Source organism: Lithobates pipiens, unplaced genomic scaffold (assembly GCF_037356315.1).
Source record: "Lithobates pipiens isolate NorthernLeopardFrog02 unplaced genomic scaffold, aLitPip1_a1.2 Scaffold_13, whole genome shotgun sequence".
Classification (NCBI taxonomy): Eukaryota; Metazoa; Chordata; class Amphibia; order Anura; family Ranidae; genus Lithobates; species Lithobates pipiens.
In genome coordinates, this window is record NW_027507718.1 from 250,643,775 (window position 1) to 250,649,541 (window position 5,767).

Sequence of the window (5,767 nt, forward strand, 5' to 3'; positions counted from 1 at the left end):
ACTTCACGTTTACCAAGGGAGTTTCAACTATTGACTAATTTAAGAACAATACATCAACTTCTTGACTTGTTAGAACGAGGTAATACAGTTAAATATGTATTTTAGCTTGGGCTTTTTATCTTGTCATACAATATCAACTAGTACATTTTAAATGTATTACATAGAGGCACCCACAAGTCACTGAAAAACTTTAGATTTTGTTGTCTGATCTTTAATGTACACTTGTCCAACGGTCCAACAACAACCACAATGTTAGACCCCATTATTTATGACTTAATTGTGCCATATAACATAGAAGGGTCTCCTTTGAGCGCTTTAGTGCTTATGCAATGGGGTGGGTTTAGTTCTCAATTTTAATATGACATAAAGCTGGCCATACACAATAGATTTTAAAATTAATTTTATTAAGAATATTCATACGAATATTTGTATGTAAATTCTGTGTACAGTTAATGACTTGGCAAATGTTGTTTGGAAGTATTTCAAAATTGAATTTGCTTTTAACATTTGTTTTTGGGATGAATATAATTTCCCACTCAAAAGCCACATACATTATTCCAAATTGGTTCGTTTGAGAAAACATTTTCATCCTGCTCCTTTGAATGTTCTTGTTGCTATGGTGCAAAATGAAACATCATTTGAACCCAATAATATTTAGAAAACCGTTGATTTGACTCCAATAATGATTACAAAAATCGAAGATTCTTAAAATGAAAAATTTCAAACAAAATTTTTCTAGCGTTGCAGGACCAAGAGTCTGTAGTTTCAGCTATAAACAAACTGCACTTATGGTGTAAAGGGGTCAATTCAGTAACGTTTACCGCATGCGATAACACGGTCACGTAACTAATTTGCATATATTATCGCATGCAGTAAAGTCCAATTCACATAAAAAAATAAAAATAACGAGTATGCAGCATTTACCGCAAAATGAATAATATGACAGGAAATATTATCAAATAAACTTGCGGTAAGTTCTTAAATCCAATTCACAAATGGTACGGGGAGTAAAAAAACAGAGAAAAAAATTTATCAATAGGGTTTTACTTGGAAGTATCACATGTGGTACTTGTCAGAAACAGCGTGGGATCCCAATAGCTGGTTGATAAGGAGTGGGCCAGGAAACCGGCCGCCACATCCTTAACAACGATTGACTCATCAGCTGTCAGCGTGTTCCCCGCTGAGAGCAGAATGTAAAAAAAACATGCCGGCAATTAAATGGAGTGGGTTCCCCCCAGAATCGAATCCATACAAGACCCTTATCTGAGCATGCACCCCGGCAAGTTGGGAAAGGAGAAGGAGGATGAGTGAGTGGCCCCCTTCTGAGCCATACCAGGCCACATGCCCTCAACATGGGGGATACTTTGGGGGACTCTGCCCCTCCCCAAACCACCTTGTCCCCATGTTGATGGGGACAATGGCCTCTTCCCCGCGACCCTGGCCTGTGGTTGTGGGGTCTGAGGGCAGGGGGCTTATTGGAATCGGAACTCCAGATATGGCCCCCCTCGTGTGAATGAGTATGCCTACCCATTCACCAAAAAAGTGTAAAAGTGAATAAAGACATTACAAACGTTTTTGACAATTTTTGTAAAAAAAACTGTCCTATGATGTAGATCCATCGTCAATCATGACGTTCGCCACCACCGCTGGACCCGAAAAAAAGGGAAATAAAAAGCTCCGCTCGCGGCGAACGCTCCCACAGTCTGCCTGCTGTGCCATTTGACAGTTTTTCAATAGGTAAGAGGCAGGACCACCCAGTGACTTCACTTTTTTACCGCATTTTATTTGCGGTTATTTAACAGGAGCCTGTGCATCTGATGAGCTCTGATGATCAGATGCAGTTTACCCGCTTGGGTTCTGCTCTGCATTTATTTATGAATGAAAGAAAGTTACTATTGCAGCATTCAATTATGAATTACTGTTATGTGTGAAATAAAAAAAACAAAAATCAGCTGTTTATTAACCCTTAATGAACTTTAATTAGCATTAATTAACTAATTCAGTCATTTAGTTCATTCTTACCTAAGTATTTTTTTTATTTTTTTTGCTGTTTTTTTTTTAAACCATGTGTTAAAAAAAAAGTAATTTGAGCTTGTTTGTGATTGTAGCTTCAAATTAAAAAAAAACAAAAAACAATTGTATCAAAATGTGTATGTAGTGCCTTTCATTCCTTTCTTTAGCTTTTTTTTCTTTTTTAATTCATGTAACCTGCATCTACAATTCTTTGCTGGCTGAAACATTGCATTGCCTTGCTCTCTTAAGCCATAGGTGGTACGGGGGAGCCATCCCTGCCAGGAGAACACACAATGATTATTGCTAGTCACTGCCAATAATTGCATGAAAAATCAGACAGGCTGGTTGTACCCAAGTTGATTGTTAAATCCACTTGGGTACAATGAGCCTGCCCATAGATGGTTTAAATCTCGGCCAGTTTAGTAGGGACCGGCCGAGATTCGAACTGTCTATGGCCAGCTTTAGTGGGGGAGCAATGGAGGAGCATAACACTTTGCTCATTCAGCCAGTAGGGCAGTAATACCATGGAAGCTGTGAGTGATCACTGGCAGCAATAGCAAGATCACTAGCGTAAGATGGTACTTACTGTAATCTGAAAATACATTCAGTATTGTCTATTAACAGGGCCGTCTTTAAGGCAGGGCAAAAGGGGCAGCTGCCCTGGGCCATGTCATTGTTGTGGGGCCCAAAGCAGCTGCCTCATACTTGCCAACTATCCCAGTTTACATTCCCTTGTTCCTTGAAGTTTTAGTCCTGTGCTGTGTCCCGATATCTCAGTGTGAAGTGCTGCTACTAATGCTGCCCAACTCTGCCCTATTGTTGTGTACAGGTGACTCACCTGCAGACCCTGTGTTTACATGTAAATAACCGGCATTCATATGTAAATAGCTGAGGCCAACTGCATTGATATGTGAATAAAGTTAGCATTCATATGTATACTATGCTCCCCTGCAGTGCGGAGAAGATATGCTGTAACCTATAGCAACCAGTGAGCAGTATTACTGTACAATAATCTCTAGCAGCCAATCAACAAGCAGAAATCATGTGCTGTAACCTCTAGCAACTAATCAGTGAGCCTTAAGGGGTGCTGTGACCTCTAGCAACCAGTCAGTAAGCGGTAATGATATGCTGTAACCTCTGGCAACCAATTGCAATTGCTGCCTGATCTGATACAGTAAACTGATTTTAAGTCTAGCTGCTATTTATTGTATGTCTCAGAGCAGGTGGAGAGCGAAATTGCATGGGGGGAGGGGTGCCCTAAGAAAATGTTTGCCCCGGGTCCAATCAATATTAAAGACAGCCCTGTCTATTAAAGTTAAGTGTGCTGAGAGAAAAAGTGACCAAATAGTTTCAATTTTTTTTCTGAGGCAATGATCTAGAACAAGTATACAGCAAGTGAAATGAGGGTGAAGTCATAGCTTCTGCTATGCATTCTTGTGCCCAGGTGACCAATGACTCAGAACACAAAGAACCAAATAAACTGGCAGCCAGTAGGTTGAGGCAGATAAGTGGGTGCCCCTTTTGGCCTCTGCCTCTGCCTACTGGCTGTCACTGATGACTCTACCTATGAAAATCCTAGAAGCTTAACTTCCTTGCTGATGTATTTGTTTCTTTGTGTCCTGAGTCATTGGTCACCTGGGCACAAGAATGCATAGCAGAAGTTATGACTTCACCCTCAGCTGCAGCAATCTCTAAGGCTGGCTATACACACATAGATTTTTTTTTTTGACTCAGTCTGCAGTCTGAACAAACAATTTTTAAGAGATTCCTACAGATGGATGAATCAGCCAGTGCAGCCATGGTATTCTTACAGCCAACTGTTGCAATATCTGGGCAAGTGGCTGCATCTAATTAAATGTAGCCCCTGTTTAGCTGAAAATTTTACACCCAGTGTCCGACATATGTTAATGAATTATGTCAGGCAGGAGGGTGCCTGTAGAGAGGTGCAGTCTACTTTCTCCACTATAGGGGATGCTCTTCCACAGCTGCGCTGTTATTGGAGATGAAGTCAAGAGAAACAAGGTTCCTCTATGGTTTCTTGGGTCACTGGGAAGCTATCCTATTGGATGCTGCTGCCCGATGTAACTCCAGCGACCATCTTGGGTCAGGGAAAGCCTATTTAAGGCTCCCAGTTTTTCGTACATTTGCAACTTAGTAAAGTAGGGAGAGGTACCGTGCCTGTTAAGGACAGCATTAGCATTAGGGAAAGGTTCCTGACAAGGAGGGAAAGCATAGGGCTGCAGCTCCTTTGGACATAATCCTGCTTGGGCATGAGACGGACAAGCTGCATTCTGTTTACTAAACAGACGCTGTCTGTCCTACTCTCTTCGCATTATTGGAAACCATGAGTGTACCTGGTTGGCACCCTTCCCACTGGGTTTGTTGTGAACTTTTACTGTATAATATCAATACAAGTTTTCCATTGCACCCGACTGATTAATTGCCGCCACATCACGCTGAACCCCACTTACACGCCTGACAGGGGCCACCCACAAATTTTGGCTGGGTAATTAGGGAACCAGACAAATGAAATACGTGTAAAGCCAGCTTAATACACACTTAATGCCAGTTCTGAATACTCACTTATAAGTCACAAGGGGGCCCATATGCAAAACCAGTTTTTGGGCCCCCCATTTCTATGCTGGTCAAGTAAAAAGACCTAATCACTCTGTATTAAATGATAGAAAGATTAAAGTGAAGCAGTGTCTAAGTCTACATAATAGGTGGAGGGGTTCCAACACCCATTTTACCCACATCTAAATAAATTACACCCTTAAGTCCCAGCAGCTGCACAGTGTGCACAAATATATATCTCTGCCTGTGCTATGAGCCTCTATTACAAACACCTTCCTCTCTGTGCCATGAAAGTCAGAATGCACCTCAATTTACCTTGGAAGGTCACATGCAGACACTCTATAGCAGGGGTCATCAACCCCCAGGGGGGCGCTACACTGTTAGAGATGAGTAGGCGACATGGCAAGGGACAATCCACATCTGGTGGCAAGTGACGTGGCAAGTGACAATCCGCATCTGGTGGCAGGCGATGTGGCAAGTGACAATCCGCATCGGGTGGCAGGTGACGCGGCAAGTGACACTCTGCATCTGGTGGCGCATTCTGCATTATGGTGAGTTGAACTATTTCATTCTATATTACAATGTAATAATAGAAATAATGCGCTTTAATCATCTTGACATCCTATAAACCATGGTGCCGTGACGGTTGAAGCTCTAACACCAGGGATTTCCCCGATAAATTGCCAGCGAAAAGCCACATACACCCCCCTTAGCCTTGGCACAATTTTCTTCCAAAACGCCAGTCCCCGGTGGCAAAAAGTTTGGGGATTGCCGCTCTATAGGACTAAGCTGATTGCTTAGTAATCCCAAATCTTTAAAATGCCACTAAGGCAATAAAATAACAAATATTCCCCTTATATTTATAACATAATATTATGTATTTATATTTAATATCTAAGAATATTAAGAATAATTATACATTTCATTAAGTAATAGTTGATATAGTCTGAATATCCTTATTTGTGATTTAGACCCATGTGTGTAAGCGTATTTGGAGTGATGCACATGTTCAGCTATGCAATATAATTATTTACCATATTACTAAAGTGAAAATGTTAATACAATGCCAGCGGCTTGAGTACTCATGACTCATTAACATATTCTAACACGCCTTTTCCTCTGGTTTCTGCTGTTGTAACCAATTTAGTAGCGGAAGTATATATACCTAATGCAACAGCTG